The sequence below is a fragment of the Muscardinus avellanarius genome (genome assembly GCF_963383645.1).
Source record: "Muscardinus avellanarius genome assembly, chromosome: 14".
In the NCBI taxonomy this organism is placed as follows: domain Eukaryota; kingdom Metazoa; phylum Chordata; class Mammalia; order Rodentia; family Gliridae; genus Muscardinus; species Muscardinus avellanarius.
In genome coordinates, this window is record NC_137800.1 from 18999599 (window position 1) to 19012142 (window position 12544).

A 12544-nucleotide genomic window follows, 5' to 3' on the forward strand; every position below is an offset into this window, starting at 1 on the left:
TGAGAAGCACCGGGAGCATCTTTGGGAAGGGACTTCACTGGCGGAGCTGGGCTAGGAGAGGAGCTATCGAGTTATCGGGAGCACTCTGCTTTTCATAAGGTTCGATTTTTAGCCAGAGCTGTAAGGCGAAGAAAGATGTTTGAATTGGATTTGAAGTGCCTTGGGTGATGTGATTGGAAACAGCCACTCAGAGGCCTGTTTGTGTGTCTGTTCGTTAATTCATTCAGTCTACAACTTTTGAATGCCTCTCCCTCTCGGTATTGTGTGTGGTGCTTTTTGCTGTGCTCTTTGAACACCACAGTTCATTGTTCTCCAATCCCACCTTGCTCCTCTTTGGCCTGTTAGCTCATTGTCTTGGAAAGTTGGCAGGCATCTGTGGCCAGATTCCTATTTCCTTCAGGATGACCTCCCCGACCTCCTTTTGATTTTTTGTGCTTAGTCCGCGCCTAATCGCCAAGTTGTCCTCATCTTTTTATGGTTCTCATGTCGTCGTTGGACTTTTTATTTTTTTTTTTTGTGTGTGTGTATTTTTATTATTATTTTTTGCATCTCTGGGTATAGGTCGCATTTGGATTCTGTTGGGTTTGGGAGTGTGGGTGATATTTGGACCATGTGACATTTGCATCTGGTCAAACCAGAAAAGTATGCAACTAAAATTTAGATGTAGATTAGTAAAGGAATTCCAGGAAGTAAACCCGACTTGTGCAAAAGAAAACGTAAACCGACCAGCTGTGACCTTAGAAATCTCTTACACCTCTTAGCTTTTCTGGTTATTTGCGTAAAGAATTTTCATAATTACTAAGTTGCAGGAGGACTATGAAGCCCAGGCCTAAGTGTCACCCTTTGATCTCCTCTCTGTTCTTGCCCTCCCCCCTTTTTATGAGCTCCTTATCATAAGGCTTACTCATTCCTGGCCTTGCTTTCTTCCTGCGAGCTCGCGTGCCTCGGACGCGCAGTACGTGTTTTCACCTGGTGATTCCACATCACTGGAGGCACTTCTCCTCAGTGGCGTCCAAACAGCAGCAGACAACTTGTTGACCATGCTCTAAGAGATTGGGTCAGCAAAAGATTGGTAGGATGAGAGCATAGGTTTTCCGATTTTTTAATTTCACCGACTAAAGGATAGTCCTTACATTGAGCAAAGTTAGACTTATGTAAACCTCTTGGATTTTGCTCATAGGCAAGAAATTTATTGACACCTGACATTTGAAACCACTGGACTAGATGACTTTAATGTCTGTCCTTCATCTCTTCTTTCCTTCCTCCCTTCCTCTAGGAATTGAATCCAAGGGTACTCTACCACCAAGCTACATCCGCAACCCTTTTTTTTTTTTTGGTGGTACTGAGCGTGGAACCCAGAGGCTTTCTACCTCCGGGCTATACTCCCAGACCTTTTTTATATTTTATTTGGAAACGGTCTCACTAAGTTGCTGAGAGCCTCACAAAGTAGCTGAGGCTGGCTTCGAACCCGTGTGATCCTCCCGTCTCAGCCTCCCAAGCGCGGGGATTACAAGTGTGCGCCACCACGCCCGGCTAGCCCTTCTTAATTTATACTTTGAAACATGGTCTTGCTAAATTGCTGAGGCTGGCCTTCAACCTGAAGTCTTCCTGTCTCGGTCTCTCCAAAACTAGGATTATGGGCATGTGTCACTGCCTGGCTTTAATTTTCTTTCTGAGATTCAATTATTCTGAATTTGGACCCTTGTTATGAGTTAACCCAGTATTCATTAGTTTGTTTTCATAAAGTACATGGAAGTAGCTGGCTGTGGTGGTGCACCTGTTATCCCAGCACTTGGGGAGCTGAGATAAGAGGACCACAGGTTCAAGGCCAGTCTCAGTGATTTAGTTAGAGCCCTAGCAACTTAGCAAGACCTTTTTTCAAAATGAAGGAAAAAAAAAATAAAACAGCTGGGGGGGGGGGATCCTACCTTAGAGGTAGAACGTCCGTCCCTTCATTCCATCTCCAGTATCACCAAAAAGAAAAAGTATTAGAATATATTCTTGTTTTTGATTAATAAGTCCTAAACGTGTGTATGGGGTATCTATCACACATAGGCAAATTAAAATGGGAACAATAATGGCCCAGAAGGTGACGGAGACAGAAGACATATGGATCAATGTCTGGTGCAGGGAGTGTCCCCAGAAGGACAATCTGGAGGTGCATTTGGGAACTTGAAACGTGGATTCTGGAAATAGGTAGCATTTATGTAGTAGTCTTAAAAAATTCTGATGCTAGGAAATCCGCCCCCCCACACCCCCAAACCTCTTGTGATTCACGTTTGTAATGTGCAGTGTAGGCATTTAATAAATATTAGTAAATGTGCTTTTCTGCGGATGCTTTTAAATTTACTCATGTATGGCTATCCGGATCTGCACTGAAAGTGTTTGTGAAAACCATTGAACTCCTTAAATTCAGGCCAAAGTTTCTCTCAGGGTGGTACAGAGGAGGAAAATTGCCTTTCAGGTTACTTTTCTAATGCGTTCTGTCAAATCCCAAGTGTGTTTACTGTTTCTGATGGGGCAGATCAGTGTTTTAACTCGTATTTACTGAATCTCTGCTGTAGACAGGCTCTCAGAAAACAAAAACGTTCTCTTCCTCATGGTTGAAACTAACAGTAAACAAATTCAAAACATTGCTAATGATAGAGAATAACGAGGGACAGAGCAAGATTGACAGTTTAGTTAGGCTCAGGGCATGTTTGATGGGTTGATATTTGAGCAGAGTCTGCAAGGGAGGAATGGACCCAGGGGGAGGGGCCGGCGCAAAGGCATTCTTGTGTCATTTCCCACGAGGTCGTTCTGGTGAGGGGTCGGTGGGCTTTCTGTGCGTTTTGCATGTGTTGTCTTAAATTCTGGGCAACTGGCATTTGTGAAAATATTCCTTTTACTAGTTTCTTTCACTGATTCTGTCTTGAAAAATAAGCCCTTCTCATGACACTACTTTTTGTTGGTTTTCTTCTTTAGTTGATTATTTTTTATTTTTGTTGTGGTGCTGGAGATTAAACCCAGGGCCGTCCTGTCACCGAGACACCCCCCCCTCCAGTTCTTTTTATTTTTTTGTTTTTAAAAAGGGTCTCACTAGGCTGCTGAGAGTGCTGCTGAGTTGCTGAGTCTGGAGCCTGTGATCTTCCTATCTCAGCCTACGCCTAAATCCTGGGATTCTAGGTGTGCACCACAGTGCTGGGGCCTCTTTTAGTTTTGGGTTGCTAAATGTATTTACATACTTTATCTCACTTACTCTTAATAATCTTTTTTGTGTGTGTGGTACTGGGGTTCCTGGAAACCCTTCTACCTCCGGGTTACACTCCCAGACACCCATTTTTTTAAATATATTTTTTTATTTGGAAACAGGGTCTCATAAGCCAGCCAGGCTGGCTTTGAACCTGTGTGATCCTCCTGTCTCCGCTTCCCGAGCGCGGGGATTACAAGTGTGTACCACCATGTCTGGCTCTTTTTTTTTTTTTTTTTTTTTTTAAATGTGGTACTGTGGATTGAACCCATGGCCACTTTACCTTCGAGTTACATCTCTGGCCCTTCTTAAGTTTTTGTTTTGAAACAGGGTCTTGCTAGGTTATTGAGAGTCTTGATGTATTGCTGAGGCTGTCCTCTAACCTGCAATCCTCTTTTCTCAGCCTCCTAAGTCCTGAGATTACAGGTGTGCATCACCATGCCTAGCCTAATCATAACAATTTCATAGTCTAGGTTTCATTATTGTTATTTTTTTCAAGTGAGGAAATAGAGGTTAAGTTACTTTCCCAAGCTTGAAAAACTGGAATTCTAATTCCTTTCTGATGGTCACTCTTTTCTTCGGATATCGCTTGTCTTCTGTTACTGTGCATGTGCAGTATCTGTTCTTCACAGAGAAGACCTTGACCACTTGTTCCTTTCAGTCATCTGCCGATCTCTGTGTTATGGCTCCATCTGGATTGTAAATCTGCACTCAAATCTGTACGTCAATCTGTAATTTTGAGCTTCTGAAATTCCAGATCTATAACTCAGCGTCTCTAAAACTGACTTCATATTTCTTCTCAAGCTGATTTCCCTTTCCAGCCTTTTGACTTACCAGTGGAATAGCCATTCTTCTGGTCTCCGATACCCCATACGTTGGAGGAGTCTTTGACCCCTCTCTCTCTCTGCGCTCCACCTCATACCTGTCCACAGCACCTGTAGAGTCTTGGTTTCCAATGTCTGTTCTGACTGCTACCATTCTCCTGAATGGATGCTATCTCTTGATACCTGATTTTTTGCAGCGGTCTCCTGAATGTGGTATGTTCTCTCCTCACCTGTCAGTACATCTGCTATTTAACCTTCTAACATCTTAGAGTCGTAGGAAATGACTTATTAAAAGTCAGGCATTCACAACCCTCCATCATTTTGGCCTTGTTTTATGTATCTGTTATATGCTCTAACCTTTTAGCCTAAACTCTCCCTTATCATAAGCTAGGATTCTCCCACCTTTCCCTATTCCTTCAGTCCTCCTGACCCCAGTTAAAAGAACTTGGGGTTCCTTCCAGGCCCTGTTGGAGCCCTGTGCCCTTCACAGGTCTTTCCTAGTTACTTCAGCGCATTTCAACTCATTGTTGTGTTCCAGAGCTTTTATAATCGGCAACCCATAACCTTGCACCCGTGTACTGACTCCTTCCATTCCTTCGGATGTGCCTGCCCAGGTAGATGGAAACTAGAGAATGATCCTGGGTCAGCCTCCCTTACATCCTGCTTAGTACCAGAGCATCGCCAAGGCAGCACTTAAATACTTGACTTATTCACAATAGTGTTATGTTGAGTATTGCTGGTAACTGTGGATTGAATGTTGCCATTAATACCGAGGATGGCCAGTAAAATATATATCTTCATATTCAGCATGTATCTTTACACACAACATTTTTCTTCTAAACTTTGTTATATCCCTATTTTGTTTAATGCTTATGTAGCTTCCTGAGCTAAGTAGGTGAGGTGTCAGTATCTTTGGCTTTTATATTAGATTTCACATTAGACGTATCTGTGGAATAAGTTTTTATTTTATAAATTTTTGTGTGGTACTGGGTATTGAACCCAGGGGTATTCTACATCTAAGCCACACCCCCAGCCCTTTTTAAAATTTTTTGTTTGGAAACAGGGTCTTGCTAGGTTCTGAGAGTCTTACTGTGTTGCTGAGATTGTCCTCTGCTCTGTGATCCTCCTGTTTTAGCCTGCCAAATACTGGGATTATAGGTGTGTGCCACCATGCCTGGCTCTCTTTTATTTATTATTTATTTATTTATATTTAGTGATACTGAAGTTTGAACCCAAGGATATTCTACCTCCAAAGCTATATGCCCCGAGCCTTTTATATATATTTTTTGTGTTGAAGCACAATCTTGATGGGCTTCTTCAGGAGAGTATCCCTATATACTAAGGCTGTCCTTGAACCTGCAATCCTCGTGTCTCAGACCTCCGTAGCCCCCAAGATTTGGGATCAGAGGTGTACTCTACCATGTCCAGCTTGGGACTAACATTTAGAAGTAAGCAGTCGTCAGCTTAGAGGAGCCAAGTGAGTAATCCAGAGTCATTTATTTGGCATAGACAGACTACAGTTTTCGTCTTTCACCTGGTTCTGGTCTTCTAGTGCCTTTTCCTTCAATTGTGGAAAATGCAGCCTATCAGCTGAACTTCCAGGTCATATTGCTGCCCCTTCTACCAACCACATGGTGGTGAGACTAGGAAAAGATAAAAGGTCAGAAGCAGGAGTTATGAAAGACACGATGGTGTTCGAGATGGATCATCAGCCTTCTTTTCCCTACTCTAACACCCCACACATATCCCACTCTGCCCAAGCTTTGTTAATTTGTTTATAAAATATTCTTTAAAAGACTGGTCTTGCATAAGATGTGCTTTTACCCTGGTCCCTTTTTTGGTGATAGTCACTGTCAGGGACAAAAAGTGCCTGATTGTGCTGTTTGTCATGTAGGTGGGAGGGAACGAGGGAGAAAGCCGAGATGAACTGAAGCAGAGCTTTTTACAGCTCTATTGTTCTACTATCAGAGAGCAATTATACTCCAGCTTCCATCAACCTCTGCGCCTCAGACATCCCAGCCACCTCCTCCCGCCAGCGCCAGCCTGTGCCACACACGCCTCACAGAAAACCAGCCTCACAGAAAACCACAGACGGAGGGAGAGGAGGTGACTCCCTCTGCCCTCTCTTTGCCCTCCAGGAGGCCCCAGGCCCTGGCTTTTAACTGCTAATCCATTTTAATACAGCTGGCACTTCTAGATGTTTCTTTTCCAGCTGTGGGAGATCAGAAATATATCTTCTAACAATATATGTCTTCCAGCTAATAAATTCAGTGGCAGTATTACATTATCTGGAAGGTGAGATGTTCTGTGACTTGTTACAGGATAGGGAGATTTTAGTGTACAAGATGCTTCATGGTTAGTTTTAAGAGTCTAAGTACTGAAGATAGAATTTAATTTTTCAGGGGGTTAGGGTGGGGTAGGGATGGAACCCAAGGCCATTCTGCCTTGAAGTTGTGTGTGTGTGTGTGTGTGTGTGTGTGTGTGTGTGTATATATATATATATATATATATATATATATATATATATATCCCTATTTTATTTTTTTATTTTGAAACACGGTCTTACTAAGTTACCATGCACTGGTCTCAAGCCTGTGATGTTCCAACCTGCAATCCTCCTGTCTCAGTCTCCTAAGGACTGGACTGGGAGTATAGGGGCGCACCACCATGCCTGTTTTTTTTAAAAATTTTTTTGTGTGCTGGAAATTGAACTCAGGGCTTCATGCATGCTAATAAGCCCATATTCTATCACTGAGCTATATTCCTAGCCCAATCTGAGTCTGTCCACAGGGCAGACAATAACATTTTTTTAAAAGCCTGTTTGGCAATATGACCATAAGTTTGTAGCTTACAATATATCTAGTGGGCCTCCTACCTATTAAAAATTTAAATTCCATATACATGAAGAACATTTGCAGACTCCTTTTGCCTTTAGGCAGTGGCAAAAAACCCCCACAACCCTAGCACAAACCAATCCATGTGTCCAGTGGAGAGAGCCCTGTACTCATGCGACCTCTATTTGGGTGAGGTAAAGGGTGTGAGCCTTTCACTGGGAATTGGATACATACTAGTGAAGATCTGAGTTATGATGGAATCTCTCCTTTGGATTCCCTGGACTTGTGGATGGGAGCCGTGTTAAGACGATACCACCTTCCGAAATGCAAGTTGAGCTGGGAAGAGAGAGAGAGACGCAGGGAAAATGGGAGGAATACTACAAAGTGATGGGGAACTTCAGAGCGGTGCAGCATGGCTGGTGACTTTGAAAACAACAGCTGTTGACGTGAACTTGGCAGAAATTTGTGAGTAATGGTGGGTGACTCACTGCAAGCAGGGGAGTCTTGCAGCTTTTGAGGTAAACAGGCAGAGGGGAGAGCAGAGATGGTGGCCACCCAGGGGCCAAGTATTTCTGTCCCGAATGTGAAAATGTCTTTGGTCTGGTCCCCTGTTGAATTTTGTAGCCGTATGGCTCTGGGGAATTACTTGTAGCATCGTTTCCACCAGAAGCCCCCCCAGAACCTGAACAAGCCGAGTTTGTTCCAGTGCTTGTTCTGTATGTGGGAGGATTGTCCTGGGTGGGAGGTAAGTGGGTAGGGGGGTGTATTGCAGCACCTATTTTTTTTTTCCTTTTGGTGTTGTTTTTAAAGAGCATACGTAGCTGCCTTTCACCCCGCCTCTGTAGATGCTGTCATTTTGCTGTCCTCAGTCCTCAAAAGGGTTTGCCTGACTCTTCACCAAACAGGGGTTGTTATGTGTAGTTTGAAAAACTTGTAGGGATATGTGATCTTTTCATTCCCCTCTATTGAAAATCACTCTCTCAAAGCATATAATAAATATCCAGAGAAATTATACCTCATTACTAAGGAGTCCTCAAAATTGTTGCAGCAGGTTTAAACCTTTGCCTGGTTTTGAAATCTTGACTATTTGAGGGAGACAGGACTGTTGAGAGTATTTACTTTTTTCCTCTTTTAAGAATTTAGTTATTGCCGGGCGTGGTGGCACACGCTTGTAATCCCCAGGCTTGGGAGGCTGAGACAGGAGGATCACACGGGTTCGAAGCCAGCCTGAGCTACTTAGTGAGGCTCTCAGCAACTTAGTGAGACCCTGTTTCCAAATAAAGTATAAAAAAATAGGTCTGGGAGTATAGCCCAGAGGTAGAAAGCCTCTGGGTTCCACCCCCAGTACCACTCCCCCCAAAAAATTATTGTAAGAGAGAGAGAGAGAGAGAGAGAGAGAGAGAGAGAGAGTGTGTGTGTGTGTGTGTGTGTGTGTGTGTGTGTGTGTGTGTTTTATTGGGGATTGAATCCAGGGTGATTCTACCTCTGAGCTACATCCCCAGCCGCCATCATCATCATCATCATCATCATCATCATCATCATCATCATTATTATTATTACTATTATTTGCAAATTTGAACTCAAGCTACACCTCTAGCCCTGTTTTTTATTCTTTATTTTGAAACAGGGTCTCACTAAGTTGCACATGCCTCCCTAAGTAGCTGAGGCTATCTTGGAAGCCATGATCCTTCTGTCTCAACCTCCCAAGTACTGGGATTAAAAGCGTGCTCCACTATGCCCAGCTCACCCCGGATGTTTTTATGTTTTTGTTTTGAAATAGGATGGGGCTAGGTTGCTGAGAATCTTACCAAGTTGAGACTGTACTCAAAGCTGTGATCCTCTGTCTCAGCCTTGCAAGAACTGGGATTATATGCGTGTGCCCCCACGCCTGACTCAGTGGTATGTTCTTAAAGAGTCAAAGTCATCGCATTTGAGAAGCCAACCTTGTCCATAGATGGGAATTTGTGGAAGTTGGTCACTGAAGGAAGGTTTTTACTTCCTGCCTCCTTCCCTGCCTCTTTCTTTCTTTCTTTCTTTCTTTCTTTCTTTCTTTCTTTCTTTCTTCCTTCCTTCCTTCCTTCCTTCCTTTCTTTTTCTTCCTTCTTTCCTTCTTTCTTCCTTGTGGTACTAGAAATTGAATCCAGGGGCATTCTACCTCCGAGCTACATATCCCTAGCCCTTTTATTTTTTATTTTGAGGCAGGGTGTCTATTATGTTGCTGAGGTCTTGCCCTCGCTGAGGCTGTCCTCAGACCTGCGGTCTCCTGGCTCAGCCTCCCAAGTCCTGGGATTACAGACGTGCGTCACCACGCCTGGCCAGGACTGCTTCTTCCACAGTGTAGCAGTATGCTGGCCTCCAAACCCTTGGAAACCTTAACTCTTTTTCTGCTAACAGTGGGCTTTTGGATCATTACAAGACTAGTGGAGTGTAAGAGTGGGGGAAAGACTTCCAAGGTGAGAGAGCCTTGGAGAACACTCCTTTTGATATTTTAAAGGAGGCAGTTCTTAGAGTGAGCAGCTTTTCTAGAAAGTGCCCACTCCTGCTTCAGATGGGAAGCAGGGAGAAGGGGCAACTCTGGGCTCCCTTGAAGGGCAGAGCCTTCACCTCTAACCTAGCTGCGTGTTCCTAGTAATGTACCTTTTCTACATCTATAGTTTTAGACAGGATGCGTCACTTTCCGTTACTCAGTACAGCTGCTGAATGAGTGACCATCGAACACAAAGCCACATAGGAAATGGGGAAATTATGGAAAGGGCGTTAGTGTTGAAAATAGACCCGTGCGGCAGGGGTGCTGTATTGGTAAGTGGCTCTCAGTACCGAGAACACTTACAATGAAAATGCCGTGTTATTTCTTACTGATTCTTTTACATCTTTGAATAAGGTCTTTGCTGAGTTTTCTGGAGTACATTAAAAAAAAAAGTGGGAGCTGAAAATACCTTTCTGAGATCACCAATATGGGCACGGAGTGCAGTATGGCAGCTGCCTTATAAGCCAATTCTGCAATGCTAGGAGATTTAATAGGAGATTTAATTCCTAATTTCTTAAGCAAATGTAAACTCTCTTGATTCTTAAATAACAACATTCTTCTTAGGGCGGAGTTGCTTTTTTGCGCCTGCTCTGAGCATCAGAAACTCTGCTAGGATCATTTTGCTAAGCCGCAGTATGAATATTTTTCTTCTGTTGCAGCCTCCGCATTATTAAGCTAGACATAGATGTAGATTAATACTGTCTCGCTCTGAGTGTAGGCATTTGGTATCACATGGTCTGACAGTTGCATGCGTTCCATGTAACCACACAACTTGCCCTGGTTTTCTACTAATTTCTTCACAATGAGGCTCTGTTCTATAATATGGAGTGTCTCCCAGTCTCTTTCTCCAGATGTGAATGTTCTTTCACCTTTTGGCTTCTAGCCATTGCTTTCCCTAAGGCCCTTTGCTTAACCCATCCTCTGTACACCGTCCCCCCCCTCCAGAAGGCCTTAGTTAATAGAGGAGCCTCCTCTTCCCACACCCCAGCTGTGGCCCTTCTTGCTGGAGGTGATGCCCAATGCTAAATCCATTTGTTGGGTTCCTCTAAGAACTCTCAAATGGTGAGGAAGTAGAAGCGATGTCTCCTTCTAGTAGGTAAGCCCTCAAAGAATCAAAGGCCTCAACTAGTGCCAATTCTTTTTTTTTTTTTAATTCTTTATTTTGAAACTGGGTCTCACTGAGTTGTGGAGGGCCTCACTAAGTAGCTGAGGCTGTCCACGAACTGCGATCCTCCGGTCTCAGCCTCCCGAATGCTGGGATTACAAGCGTGCGCCGCCACGCCCGGCTAACTAGTGCCAATTCTGGAATGCGGGAACGAGCTAAGATGATGTGTATGGTTAGTTTTAGAGGTTAAAATTTTACCTAATGTTGAATGCCTTCGTGTCTTGGCTGAGTATACCATCTCTATAATCAGTGATTCCAAAATTGTCCTCATTTTCTCTCCAAAGCCAGACTCGATTCTTTATCTGATGATTTGATATCTTCATTTGGCTGTCTGATAATCTTAAAATCAACATGTATAAAAATTAAGCTCCTGATCTTCCTTCCATGACCGATTTTACCTGCAGCTTTCCCAGGCTCAATTCAAGGAAACTCAATCCTTCCACTTGCTCCAGCCAAAAAAGTGAAGTCGTTCTTCCTTTGACAGACCACATCCATTCTGCCAGTGAATCTTGTTGGCTGCACCTTACCAATATCCAGAACCAGCCACTTCTCACCCAGTGCTTCTGCCCTGCTCTGAGCCACTGTCCTCTCTTATTTACTGGTATACCTTCCTGAATAGTTTCCCCTTTTCATCGTGGACCCATATAGACTGTCTTCAACTACTAGCTAAGATGATCTTTTGGAAACTTAAGTTGGATTTTGTCGTTCCTCTGCAGGGCTTCCCCATTCCACTTAGTCTAAAGCCCAAGTCCTTAAAATGTTCCTCAAGGAGACTGGCGTGGTGGTATATGCCTGTAATCCCAGTACTTGGAAACATGAAACAAGAGGATCACAGGGTCACAACCAGCCTTAGCAACATAGCGAGGCCTTCCATGCCTTTGTGAGACCCTGTTTCAAAATTAAAAAGAAAATGTGGCTGGGGGTATAGCTCAGAGGTAGAATGGCACCTCGGTTTAATCCCCAGTACATCTTAACAAACAAACCAAAACAACAACCACCACCAAACTGTCCCTCAAGGCCCTACAAACTTAGCATCTGTCTCCTCCTCTGCTGCAGCCCTTGGCTCCAGCTGCCTGGGTCTGCGTGGTTCCTGGAATATGCTGGACATCTGCTGGCCTTTGTTCCAGCCACACCCTCCACGTGCCCTACTGACACCTTCCAGCCTCTTGTTCAAATCTCTCTTCTCAGTTTGGCCTTCTCTGATCACGATCACCATATTTAATACTAAAAATTATACCCCCCAGTGCCACCATGCCCGGCACTTCACACTTCTTACTCTTTACCCTGCCCTCCTTTTTTCTTTTTCTCATAGCGCTTATTAACATTTCTAGCAGGCCGTCTAGTTCACTGATTAATATACTTATGGTCCTCTTCCTCCCTCCAACTAGCCTGCAAGCACGGTGAGGACAAGGGTCTTTGTTTTATTCATTGATGCATTTCAAGGGCCTTAAAAATAGTGCTTGGTACATGGTTCACACACACACAAAATTGCTCAGTGAATTAATGAACAACAACATGGTATTTTTTAAAAAGGAATCTTTCTTTTTAAAGAAATGGGTTAGGAAAAGAAGAGGAATAGCGATAAATGACCTTTGCTTATTCTTTGTGTAATATCTCTATATATACACACAGAAGTATGGTTTGGGGGCTTAATTTGGCACTCTGGTTTTTTATTTAATCGCTTTACTGAAGTATAATCTACATACCATAAAATCCACCCTTATAATTGTATAATTCAAGGAATTTTAATTATAGAGTTATTTAATTTATAGAGTTACATAATCATCAACTTAAAAAATCTTCTATGTGTTCATTAGTTTGTAGTTAATTCTTCATTTCTATCCCCACTTACCTGGAATGTCAGTTTTGGGGCCCCTAAACAGCCTCATGTTCTCAAAAAATATAAATTTAAATGTGAAATTAAGTGTTTCTTGTTTCATGTAGGAAAGAGTGTTGAATGTTAGT

General features: G+C 43.2%; 1 protein-coding gene across 2 annotated transcripts in view; it reads left to right on the forward strand.

Moving 5' to 3' along the window:
* KLHL2 (kelch like family member 2) overlaps positions 1 to 12544 on the forward strand; it is a gene marked incomplete at both ends in the record, with an annotated part of 97693 nt that overhangs the window by 1878 nt on the left and 83271 nt on the right. The window lies entirely within an intron of this gene.